Source organism: Diabrotica virgifera, chromosome 1 (genome assembly GCF_917563875.1).
Source record: "Diabrotica virgifera virgifera chromosome 1, PGI_DIABVI_V3a".
Taxonomy (NCBI): domain Eukaryota; kingdom Metazoa; phylum Arthropoda; class Insecta; order Coleoptera; family Chrysomelidae; genus Diabrotica; species Diabrotica virgifera.
In genome coordinates this window covers 167474962-167489314 of record NC_065443.1, presented here as the reverse complement: position 1 = coordinate 167489314, position 14353 = coordinate 167474962, and the positions used below count along the sequence as shown (strand labels likewise).

General features: G+C 36.6%; 1 protein-coding gene across 5 annotated transcripts in view; it reads right to left on the bottom strand.

Moving 5' to 3' along the window:
• LOC114338775 (centrosomin) overlaps positions 1 to 14353 on the bottom strand; it is a 652106-nt gene that overhangs the window by 38438 nt on the left and 599315 nt on the right. The gene's annotated exons all lie outside the window — the stretch shown is intronic.

The window sequence follows — 14353 nt, the reverse complement described above, 5'->3', positions numbered from 1 at the left end:
CTTCATCCTTTTCTTACTACATCCCACTCTCTCTTCCTTTTTATTACTTAGTCTTTTCATTTTTTTTTCATTACTTCTGTTGGAGTATATCACTCCAACAGAAGTTCATTTTTGTTACACAGTTACTTCGTAACTGGTTACTTCGTTAAGAGAGTCCCCAAATGTTCTGAGAAGAGTGATAGCTTAATTGATAATTTATTTATGGTTCTATATTACTGTTAAATATACAATCAAATAATGCATATGCCAATCTGGATTACGATGAAATAAATAAAGACACGCAAAATAAAAACGAATTTGTAGCTTTTATTATTCTCGGAGCATCACCTGAAACATACAAAAATACATATTCCAGACCGGCATAGCTTTCTCAATTTTCTACAATTTAAGTTATGTTATAAAAATTAATTAATTAGGAGATATTAGTTTTGAGCAAACAATCTATGAGAAAAAAAGCTAATATTTGTTTAATGCTATCACTGCACTTTGTTGTTTTTTAATAAAGAGTTTACCTCGATACACTAGGCTTTAGGGGAGGCCTATGTATACCTGCGTCTGCTATGCACCTTCTAAGTCGATTGGGCTGGAATTGTGGAGCACTAGTCGTGGAGAATCATTCATCCGGCTCGAAGGACCATGGAGAAAAGGCAGGCGGCTTGAGAGTGAAGTGTTTAGTGCTTTCTTGAGAATATTCAACCGCCTTGTCTTCTCTGGGTTTGTTAAATGGACTGTATTATTGGGAGTTTCTTTTAGTACGTAAAGATAAGAGTAACACAATATAAACTTTTATTTCTTTACGCACTATGGGTAACAGGAACAGGTATGGGTGACAATATCGAATATGTTGATACACTAATTTTGAATTATTTTCGCAATCGCTGTAACAAATTTTGGTTTTTCTAAGTATTATTTGAGATTCGTAGGGAGAGGAGATTTTTCAGTGACTTTTCTAATGACAGACGTTTTTCTTATCTTTTCTTTTTTTAATAAATAAACTCATTAGCAACGCAGAACTCGATCTTTTACGTTAATAAATTCAAGTCACACAATAAAATATATAAAACGTGAAGAAAGTTTTTATTGGACGAACACTTTGAAATTTACAGGGTTGAAAACAAATCAGTTTTCAACCAAACCTAAATATACTATGTATTAGGTGGTCTGATAATAGTCTAAGAGCTAGTGAACCCTCAGAGTAACGGTCTTCCTGTAAGGCTAGAAATTTGTATAGTTATAATTCATAACACACCAAGGCTAAAATCCATGACCTGGCAGGCATCAGCCCTGCACATGCATCTACCAGGTGAATCGAAAAGTACATAGTTTGGGGGTAAAATAAACTTTCTCCTGTAAAGTTTAAATTTAAATATGTGTTTGAGTAAGTCATTTAGAAGAAATGTGTACAATGACAGGCGATTCTGAACAGCATAAGACCTTGCCAGGCGAGGGGAAAGATTAGAGTTTATTTCTAAAATTATTTTTTTTTTGCATCGAAGTTTTTTTAGGTTTTTTGCATCATTCCAAACAGAAAAGGTCTTTAGTGACTTTTCTCTTAGGTTTTCACATCAATACGCCATACGTCAAATGTCAGAACGTGACATTTGACGTATGGCGTAGGACGTGACATTCGACGTATGACATGACATTTATGCGACGCAGAACGTGTCATTTAACGTAGATATGTGACATTTATGTGACATTCGACGCAAGTTATAGTACAACGACCGCTACCATCCAGTATATTCTACCACGTGGAATCAACACGAGGCTACGCGGCGTCGCAGCGTTGAACATTCTGGACCTAATTGCGACGTATTGTACAGCAAGATCAGCAATTATAAAATTATAAAACACCATGTAAAAATCAATATTTTTCAGTCTGATTAAAAATAGTAAAAAGTAGTTTGATTTAAATATTAAAGTAAAGTCTGATTTTAAATTATTGAGTTGTAACTAAAATCTTTGTTTGTCGAAATAAGTTTTAATTGTGAAGTTCAGTTTTTTAAAAAAGTGTTTTTCCAAAGAACATTCATAATTGGCGCAGTCAGTAGGATAGTGGAAGAGTCTTTACAGATCCTCGTCACTTTTAAGTGTTTGTCCACTGTTCCAAGAACCAGCCCCAGGGAAACCGTTGCAGAGTTCACCCGAAAGAATTAGCAGTTAGAAATAGAAGTAGGAGCCTTCAGGAGCAAAGGAATGCACATCGGCATCGTCTTTATCCTGTAAGCGATTTTTATTATTACTTAGAATTTTTTTTTTTTTTTTTAACATCCCATTTATTTACAATCTGTAATAATGATTACAATAAGTAAATTGTTTAACAATTAAAAGAGACTTGCAGGAGACTGTCCAGTGACAATAACCTATAAAATCATAATTTTAGTACTTAACAAAATTATTTGTGACTAATAAATAAAACCCTATAAATAAAACTCTATAATAAATAAAATATTTTTGAAAATTTAAAATTTAAAATCTTGTTCGTAGATCGCTTGGAGTGTGGCGCTTTAGCCTTCTGTTTGCCTGGGGTCTCATTAGGTTCTTCGCTAGCCTGTTGGGGTGGTTTTGTAGTCGGATGTCGTATTTTTGGGCGTAACTGGCAATTTCTTCTTTGACAGTCTTCATTTGGAGATCACGATTGATGTGTTCATTGGGCATGTACCACGGTGCATGTGTGATAATGCGCAAGGTTTTCGATTGGAATCTCTCCAGGATGTCGATATTGGATCTCGACGCAGATCCCCACAGTTGGATACCATAGCTCCATATTGGCTTAATCACTGCCTTGTATACTAAAATTTTATTGTACAAACTCAGTTGTGACCTTTTTCCTATCAGCCAGTACATTTTATTGAGTTTCAGACCCAACTGTTTTCTTTTCGTGAATATGTGTTTCTTCCACGTTAATCTGCGGTCCAAGTGCATACCTAGGTATTTTACGTCATCCTTTTGTTGTAGTACTTGATTATTTATTGAGACGGTTGGGCACGTATCTTTTCGATTAGTGAACGTTATATGTACTGACTTGCTTTCGTTTACTTTAATTCGCCATGTTTGTAACCAGATATTTATACTGTCGAGATTTGTCTGGAGCAGTTGCGAGGCGATGTACGGGTTTGAGTGAGCTGCAATGATTGCTGTGTCATCTGCATATGTGGCTGTGATGATGTTTTGGCTTGTAGGAAGATCTGCTGTGTAGAGTAGGTAGAGAACTGGTCCAAGGACACTACCCTGAGGTACTCCAGCGTTGATTGGATATAAGTTAGTGCACTGATCTTTAACTTTTACAAGGAAATGGCGGTCGGAGAGATAGGACTTGAGGATTAGAAAGTAGTTGAGAGGAAGGACTTTTCTTATTTTGTATAGCAAGCCAGTGTGCCAGACTTTATCAAAAGCCTGCGAGACATCCAAAAAGGCTGCAGAGCAGTATTGCTTCTCTTCTAAGGCTTTGTTTATGGAATTGCAGACTCGATGAATTTGCTCGGTGGTAGCATGTTGTTGTCTAAATCCAAACTGGTGGTTGGGTATTAGCTGCTTTTCCACGAGGATTGGCTGTAATCTGTCTAGTAAGAGTTTTTCAAAAACCTTTGACATCACTGAAAGTAGACTGATAGGTCTATAGGACTTAACTTCTTCTACAGGCTTGCCTGGTTTGGGTATTAAGATGATTTGTGCCACTTTCCACAAAAGGGGATAGTAACCAGTTCTTAAGATTGCGTTAAAAATCTGTGTCAAATATTGCACGCCTTTCTTGGGAAGTTCTTTTAAAATTCTTGCAGTGATTAAGTCGAACCCTGGGGACTTTTTCGGATTCATATCTGTTTGGATTTTGTTGAAAACTTGTTTGGCTGTGAACTTCTCCAACGGTGCTTCTAGTTGGTATGGATATTCTAAATACAATTGAATATTATCTTCTGCATCAGAGTTGTTGTTTTGGGCATGTGGTTGGAACACTTCCTCCAGGTATTTGGCAAAGACTGTAGCTTTTTCGTTGTTACTTTTAGCCCATCGTCCGTTACTGGCCCGGATAGGCGGATTAGAGAGTTGTGGTCTGTTAATCTTTCGTGTTGCCTTCCATAGCGAGTATTCGGAGGTTTCCGTAGCAGATAGATTTTGTAGATATCGTTTTATGTCGTTGTTTTTATTGTTGTTTAACAAAGTTTTTAGTCGCGCTGTAGCTTGGTTTAATCTATTTTTATCCTGGGGTGCACGCGTTCTTTGCCATACTTTCCTTAGTCTTCTTTTTTCTGCGATTTTTTCTTTTATTTCGTTGGGTAAATCTTTGTGTATGATTGTTCTTGGTTGTTTAGGTGTTGACTGCCAGCCAGCTTTCTGAATTATCCTACTTAATTGATTTACTGCTTCGTCAATTTCGCCATCCGATTTTAGTGGGATGTTTAGGTCCAGTCTCTCATCAAGGATAGCCCGGAATTTAATCCAATTGGTATATTTACTACTTAGATATGGTGGAGGTTGTGTTTCGAGGATATTCGTAGATATCATGACCAAGACAGGAGAGTGGTCGGATGAAAGATCGAAACAAGATTGTGCTGTCTGGGATTCAAGTGGTATTCCTTTAGTCACACAGAAATCAACCAAATCTGGAATTTTGTTTGTGTCTGTGGGCCAGTATGTGGGTTCGCCAGTAGATATGTATTTAAGGTTGTTGGTTTCCATTGCCATGTATAATTGCCTACCTTTCGGAGTTATTAGCCTGGATCCCCAGTGAGTGTGTTTTGCGTTATAATCGCCGCCTGCTAGAAACCTGTTTCCAAGTGTGTTGAAGAATTCTTGGTATTGATTTTTGGCTATAGTATGTCGTGGTGGACTATATATTGCAGTTACTGTTAAAGGACCGTTCCAGTCTTCTATAGTAATACTTGTTGCTTGTATATAGTCTCTTTTAAACTTATTTAACTCGTGGTGTTTTATAGATGACTTAATTATGATTGCAGTTCCTCCATGTGCAGTGCCATCTGGATGTTTGGTGTTATATATTGCATAGTTGGGAATTCTCAGATAGCTTCTATTTGTAAAGTGTGTTTCAGATATTAACATTATGTCGATGTTGTGTATTAGTATAAAAGCTTTAACTTCTTGAGCATGATTTGTTAGCCCGTTGGCATTCCAAATAGCTATTTTCAAGAATTTGATCATTTTGTTAATTTAGTGACGACGGTGGTGAGAAGGTTTAACAGTGTACCCATTTGTTCCATCAGGACTTTTAACATATTCTTTAGTTCAGCCATGTCATTTGACACGGGAGTATTGGTAGTAATTACTTCTGTTTGGTTTGTATTACTATTCGTAATTTGTTGTGAGTTATTAACGATTTGGGCGTAGGTAACTCCTGCTTGGACATGTTGTGCATGATTAATTGGCATGCTAGGCCTGGGTCTAATCGTTGGGAATTTTTTCGTTTGTAGCTCCTTGTATACCCTGCAACCTTTGTAGTTTGCTGGGTGGTCTCCCTCGCAGAGTACACACTTGACGTTGGCACTTCTTTCTTTATTAGTGCATTGCTCTGTTGCATGATCCCCTGTGCACTTTACACATCGTGGTCTAAGGTGGCTAAGCTTAGAATTAAGAAGATTAATTTTTGAAAGAGATATTATTAAATCAGACTCCTCTGAGTCCTTAGATTGAATCAGAGCTAGATTAAGAAGCTAAAAACAAAGATTGAATAGATTAATAGAAAGATTAAAATAAATTAGAAATATCTCTTCTAAGTCCTTAGATTGACTTTAGAGCCAGATTTAGAAACTTATTTAAAGAAAAATTTGAATAGCTTAATAAATACTATATATTAATAAACACTAGAGATTAATAGATAGATAATAAGCAATTTAAGATTGATATATTTGAAATTTACTATACATATTTATTTGACTATTGACTATATATATTGAAATTCTTTTAAAAAAATATGGCAGTTCCACAATTTGACGTAAAAAATTTATGCATTCTTCCAAATTTCGACGGAAACCCAAATGAATTACATGAATTTATTAAAGTTTCTACAATACTTCTAAACCATTATTATGATAGACTAAATGCAGCTAATATCCAAAAATAAATTTTTGCTTCATGGTATTATAAGTAAATTAACAGGAAGAGTCAAAGAAGTTATATCTGTATATGGATGCGAAACTTTTGATGAAATAAAAAATGCATTAATTCAAAATTTTGGAGACCAGAGGGACGAAAATTCGCTTACAAGGGACCTAGTAAATCTAAGACAATGTTCAACAGAATCTATCATGCATTTTTACGAAAAAATAATGGGACTTTTAAGCTGTATCAACAATTACTTAGAATTACACACCGTAAATGCCGACATTAAAAGGAGCAAACAAGAATGTTTCCGTCAACAAGCTCTCACAACATTTTTAGCAGGCCTACAAGAACCAATGGGCTCTGTTATCAGAGCAATGAGACCAAGAAGTCTAGCCACGGCGATACAATACGTACAGGAAGAAAATAATGTTCGATATCTTCAAAAAAATCAAATAAGTCAACCTTCAACATCAGGAAGAAACGAAAATTATCAAGAACGCCGACCTCAGAGACAGCAAATGTCTGTACCTGTCCAAAAACCATTTTATCAACATCCAAATTTTGCACCTCCGCAATGGCAGCAACCAATCAGACAATTCTACCCACAGATTCAGTTTCAACAACCACATCGACAACAAAACTTCAACCAATTTAGACAAAATTCAAACCCTCCAACATTCAGGACCCAGAACCAGTCAAATGTATGGGCACCCAAACCTGGACAGTCAAAACAGCCTAGACCAACACCTATGAGTGGAATAACAGAAACCACAACCAGAGGCCGTCAAAATTTTACACCAAATTACCGAGCACAGCCAAAATTCACCGTAGAAGAATTTTACAATATACAATGCCACGGAGATGAGCAAGAAGAGAATGACAACTACAATAATTACTACGAACCTGAATATGACAATTTTCTACAAGATACATACGAAAACCAACCAACCGAATACGAAGAAAACGTAAATTTTCGAGAGGACCCACCAGAAACAGCCGAAACGTAATTGAACTTCATTCATTTCCCGACAAGAAGGAGCTACCTTACATTGAAATTTCTGAGCCTTCTTTACGACTTTTAATCGATACAGGATCCACAAAGTCATTTCTTAATCAAGAAATAGCTTCTTCATATTTTTCAAATTATATAAAACACGAACCCTTCGTCGTCACATCAATTTTTCAAAATTATTCCCAAAAATATTGTGCTGAAATTCCTTCACTTTCAGAATTTAATTCTGACAGCAAAATGAAATTTTATCTCTTCAAGTTTCACAAAACTTTCGATGGTCTTATTGGCCTCGACAATCTAAAACTCCTCGAAGCCCAATTAAACTTTCCTAAATCACTTCTAGTTACAAAAGATTCTACAATTCCCATAAAATATTATGGAACAAACAAAACACAATTTTATTCCATCCATTTGGAACCAAATTCAATTAGCCAAGTCAAAATCCCAGTCAAAGAAGAAAAAGGAACCATCATTATTCCAACTCAAAAGGTACAAGGCGTCGTAGTACGAGAAGCCCTTACTAACGCCGAGAAACACCTCGCCTGGACCGAAATTGCCAACTTCACGTCAGAACCCATTCACCTTTCTCTTATGGAACCACTCGAAAGCCAGGAAATAGACATTCAAGATTTCCATCTATATTCCATGGAAACAACCTCCGAACCAGACTACAGACAAGATATCGACGACTTAATTAAAACCGAACATCTTAACGAAGAAGAAGAGGATCAAGTTCGCCAGCTATGCCGAAAATTCTCCCGATATATTCCACCAACCAGACACTCCTCTCAGCTTTACTAACGAAGTTAAACACCACATCAGAACCAAGGATGAAGAGCCTGTATATACGAAATCATACCGGTATCCCTATGTGCACAAAGAAGAAGTAAAGAAACAAATATCTTCAATGTTAGAGCAAGGGATCATTCGACCAAGCCAATCGCCATGGTCCTCGCCCATTTGGATTGTGGCAAAGAAACCAGATTCATCCGGTAAAATAAAGTGGAGGATAGTGGTAGATTATAGAAAGGTCAACGAGAAGACAATTGACGACCGATACAGAATTCCTCACATTAGCGATATTTTGGACAAATTGGGAAGATGTCAATATTTTACGACCCTCGACTTAGCGAGCGGATTTCATCAAATCGAGATGGCTGAAGAAGACATTCCCAAAACAGCATTTAATGTGGAAAATGGAAACTATGAATATTTAAGAATGCCATTTGGACTTAAGAACGCTCCGTCCACGTTCCAACGTATGATGGACAACGTATTGAAGGGACTTCAAGGAGAAATATGTCTCGTCTATATGGATGACGTAATAGTATACTCAACATCACTACAGGAACACATAGTAAATCTCACAAAAGTATTCCAACGATTGAGAGAAGCCCGACTAAAAATCCAAGTTGACAAATGCGAATTCTTAAAAAAAACAAGTTCATTTTCTGGGACACGTAGTCACACAAGAAGGAATAAAACCGAATCCAGGGAAAATTGAAGCAATAGAAAAATATCCAATACCAAAAACAGCAAAAGAAATTAGAGGATTCCTTGGACTCTTGGGATATTACAGAAAGTTTATTCGAGACTTCGCAAAAATCACAAAACCTCTAACAAGATGCTTGAAAAAGGACGCAAAGATCGAACATACACCCGAATTCGTAGAATGCTTTGAAACATGCAGGAAATTAATAATGAATGAGCCTTTATTGCAATATCCAGATTTTTCCAAACCGTTTAACCTCCGTTTAACCGTTTAACAGATGCCAGCAATTTTGCTATCGGAGCAGTACTTTCCCAAGGACCAGTTAGCAGTGAAAAACCAATTGCCTTCGCTTCCAGGACACTAAATGAAACTGAGACCAAATACTCAACAATAGAAAAGGAAATGCTAGCAATGGTGTGGGCAACTAAGTATTTCCGACCCTACCTGTTTGGAAGGAAATTTAAAATACTTTCAGACCACCGTCCCTTGCAATATCTATTTTCCCTAAAGGAACCCAACTCCAAACTAGTACGTTGGAGATTAAAATTAGAAGAATTTGACTACGAGGTAATTTACAAAAAAGGAAAAGCTAATACCAATGCGGACGCACGGTCTCGAATCGAAATTCACACAAAGGAAACTAAGGACATCGATTCACAAATTAAGGAAGTCTTTGACGACTTAGTAGACATGGAAGACGATGGATGGTCAACGACTAATAATCCAGATGCAGATCGAATAATCGACGCGATTGTAGAAGAAAAAGCAACAGAATTAATCCCAAAAAACATCCCAGAAGACACTGTTGAAAACGAAGATCAAAACATCCCAGAAGACAATGTTGAAAACGAAGATCAAAACATGGATGAAGACGGAAATACATACATACAGCAAACAATACATACAGCAGTAGAAAACCCAATTCTTGGTATACCTATTTCGGACAAACCACTTAACCTCTACAATAAGCAAATTATAGTCAAAATCGTCAACTACAATCCACGACCTCCAGCAATTATACAAACCTTTCCGAATAAAAGACGTTATCATATCCAGCTATCGAAAGATCAGTTAAAAGCTGATACCATAAAGATTTTTAAGGAACACCTCAACCCGAAAAAGAAGTATGCAATTTTATTTGAAGCAGAAGAAATTTTTGCAGAAATTTGCGAAATTATCAGAAAAACTTTCAAAAACAACGCATATGACTTAGTAAAATGTAATCTTTTATTGGAAGATGTTAATCTAGAAGAACAACAAAAAGAAATTATAAAAAACTATCATGAAGGTAAAACGAACCATAGAGGAATAGCTGAAACAGAAAGCCAAATAAGAAGAAGATATTACTGGCCTAATATGAAGAAAGACATAGAAGATATCATAAACTTCTGCGATATATGTCAAGAAAATAAATATGACAGACTTCCTCCCAAACCAAAATTTATGGTTACACCAACTCCCACTAAACCACTGGAAATAGTTCACATCGATTTATTCCAGGCTGATGGACAGAAGTTTCTAACCATAATAGACGCATTTTCGAAGTATGGACAAGCCTATCCAATAAATGGAGGAAACGCAATCAATGTACTCAAAACCCTACTAATTTTTATAACCCATCATGGACTCCCAACAATGATAGTAGCCGATAATGGTACAGAATTAAAAAATGGAGTAATACAAGAATTTGTAGACTCTCATAAAATCTCAATCCACTATACGACACCAGAGAATCCGCAATCCAACGTGAAGATTGAGAGATTTCATTCTACATTAATCGAACATCTTCGAATCCTAAGGAACACCAAGGCAAAGCTCCCGATAAAAGAACAAATGCTATACGCTATAATTGGGTACAATAATTCCATACATTCCGCAACGACGTTACGACCCATTGACATATTAAACGGCCATATCGACGCAAAAGATCCCTTTGACGTTGACATACAGAAAGTAATACTGAATAATTATATTCAAAATCATAGAGAGATAACAAAGGAATTATACAAGGAAGTAAATCAGCATATACAAGAAAATAAAAATAAAGTCATCGAAAAGAGAAACAAATCGGAGACAAGACCCTATTACGTATAAACCAAGTACAAAAATTTATACCCGAAAAACAGTCACTAGGAATAAATTACTTCCACGATATTCTGCAAAACTTATAAAGAAAAATAACGAAGTTACTGTAAAAACATCAAAAGCTACAGTACATAAGAAGAACATAAAACATCAACCTAAATCAAAAACTAATTCGGAACCTTCCCAACAAGATCAGCCAGACGATAGGAAAGAAATTAAAGATAAAGAAACTGAAAACCAAACCAGAAATAATTCCCCTCAACCTGGGACAAGCAAGGATTTAGATTACTAACAGACAACAACAAAAAAATGATATAAGAAAAAAATAAATTTAACTTTTCAAAATATCCAGAGTTATTAAATTCAAGAGCAAACGTTCCAGATAAATCGCGAATACTTTCCAAAAATTAGGACTACAGAAATTCAAACCATTCAGGATAGACCACATCCCTTTAGAAAAATTCCATAAACTCTCCGAAGGAAGAAGAACATCCAGAAAAAATAACACAAAATTATGGAACCATAGCCATAGCCATTTTTTGGTTAACTCCTGTATAGATTTTTATTAAAATTATTTGCCTTGTATATGTTACAGATACAAAAAATAAATTCTAGCGACGAAATTCCAAGAGATGCCAATCCAAAAGTTTTGTTCATCCCTTACAAAACTTCTTCAGGGGATGGAGTAGTTATAGTACAACGACCGCTACCATCCAGTATATTCTACCACGTAGAATCAACACGAGGCTACGCCGCGTCGCAGCGTTGAACATTCTGGACCTAATTGCGACGTATTGGACAGCAAGATCAGCAATTATAAAATTATAAAACACCATGTAAAAATCAATATTTTTCAGTCTGATTAAAAATAGTAAAAAGTAGTTTGATTTAAATATTAAAGTAAAGTCTGATTTTAAATTATTGAGTTGTAACTAAAATCTTTGTTTGTCGAAATAAAAGTTTTAATTGTGAAGTTCAGTTTTTTAAAAAAGTGTTTTTCCAAAGAACATTCATAATTCGCAGAACGTGACATACGACCACAGAGACGTACAGACGTCATCAGAGACACGCTAACAGAAGGCACAGATGACCACAGAGACATACAGACCATAGAGTTATATATTAGCATAGAGAGAGTGTCATTCAGAGCGAAGTGACGACACCATCTTTTTTATTTGGAGTATCTGTTTCACTCTTACGCATAGTAAAGCTGCTACAGTTATCCTCCTCTTCCGTGCCTATATTCACACTGAATGTCATCATAGATTTTCGATAAAATGTGTTAGAAAGAGATGCAGCAAACCAGTCCATGAGATCTTGTCGTCAGGAAGCGCGGAAGGTAGGCTCCATCTATGTCAATATATAACTCTATGACACAGACGTCATCAGAGACACGCTAACAGAAGGCACAGACGACCACAGATACATACAGACGTCATCAGAGACACGCTAACAGAGGATAGCAGAGGCTAACAGAGGGTAGCAGAGGGTAGCAGAGACATACAGACGTCATCAGAGACACGCTAACAGAAGGCACAGACGACCACAGAGGGGTACAGACGGCATCAGAGACACGCTAACAGAGGATAGCAGAGGCTAACAGAGGGTAGCAGAGACATACAGACGTCATCAGAGACACGCTAACAGAAGGCACAGACGACCACAGAGGGGTACAGACGGCATCAGAGACACGCTAACAGAAGGCACAGACGACCACAGAGGGGTACAGACGTCATCAGAGACACGCTAACAGAAGGCACAGACGACCACAGAGGGGTACAGACGTCATCAGAGACACGCTAACAGAGGATAGCAAGTCGAATGTCACGTAAATGTCACGTCCTACGTCGAATGTCACATAAATGTCACATATCTACGTTAAATGACACGTTCTACGTCACATAAATGTCATGTCATACGTCGAATGTCACGTCCTACGCCATACGTCAAATGTCACGTTCTGCGTCGAATGCCACGTCCTAAGGTCACATGTCTCATAAATGCCACGTTCCGCGTCAAATGTCGGACGGAAAAGAAGAAGAAGAATTGAAAGCAACATGACAAACGAAAAGAAGAAGAATTGATAGTTAATATTGAACGTTGACAGTTGGCTTCTGTGTCGCCACCGCTTTCATTTGACACCCCATACGTCAAAATCGGACCAATAGCAACGAAGATATGCTGTAATGCCGTTTTGGCAATGTCTTTGTGATTGTTTTTTGTGTTAACATATTCGTTACCCCCTCCCCTTTCCAACCAGCCGTCTTACGTCACGATCGGACGAGCCGTCGCACCTCCACCACAAAACGCTCAAAAACGAGCAGAATGGACCTTAGCGATTTCTTATGGGATTTTACATGGAGAAATGGCCAGAACTGTCCTAGCCCTAGCCCTTTTACTTCCATCTGGGCGTGATGACGTAATCGATGATTTTTTTTAATAGGAGTAGGGGTCGTATGACAGCTCATTTGAAAGGTTATTTAATTCTCTATTCAGTAATATAAACGTTAACATAATTATTTATACAGGGTGTGCAAAAAATTTTTTTTAATTACATTAATTGAGACAAAAAGAAACTTTTTTCTGTACACCCTGTATAAATAATTATGATAATGTTTATATTACTGAATAACCTTTCAAATGAGCTATCACACAATCCCCACTCTTATTTAAAAAAAATCATCAATTACGTCATCACGTCCAGATGGATGACGTCATTAGTATTATATATATGCCAAAAAGTCCTAATTTAAAAATAAAAATCGACCTGTCTGAGGATTTGTCTTCAAATTTGCCCATTCTCGAGATAATGAATTTATGCAAACTCAAACGTCCTCACTTATACTACAGTGTGCACGCTTGATTAGCAATTATAAAACAAAGGGGTTTTCGATATTGTATTGCAAAAAACTCTTTGGGATTTCATCAATCGATGTTTAAAGAATATCTACCTACCTTGGAAACATTGAAATTTTCAGTTAAATGTCCGATTCAGGGTTAAAATGTCCGATTTCGCAATTTTTAAATTTTTAATCGCTTATATGTCAAAAACTATTAACCTAAGAGAAAAGTCACTAAAGCTCTTTTCTGTTTGGAATGATTCAAAAAACCTAAAAAAAACTTTGTTCGATGCAAAAAAAATAAGTTTAGGAAAAAACTCTAATCTTTCTCCTCGCCTGGCAAGGGCCTGTCATTGTACACATTTCTTCTAAATGACTTACTCAAACACATATTTAAATTTAAACTTTACAGGAGAAAGTTTATTTTACCCCCTAAATTTGCACTTTTCGATTCACCTGTTAGATACACGTGCAGTGCTGATGTCTGCCAGGTCATGGTTTTTAGCCTTGGTGTGACCGTTACTCGGAGGGTTCACTAGCTCTTAGACTATAAGCTTCTTTGAAATGAAAAACAGAAAATTCTAATTCAGAAAATTATTTCATTTTATTTGATACAGTCTCATTTTAGCTCAATACAAAGATTCCAGCGATTTTTCAACTACTTTATGCCATCTGAATAATACGATTGTGAAAGCTCTTAATATGCGTTTGTTTCATCAATTATCTCTTCGTTCGAGCTCATCTTTGTATTTATGTGCCATCTCTTCAGATTTGAGAACCGTCCAGTACCGTCTGGAATCGTCCAGTACGTGTTTCGTCCAATGTAGGACATAGGATCACTACGAAATTCACGGAACCAAAATTTCA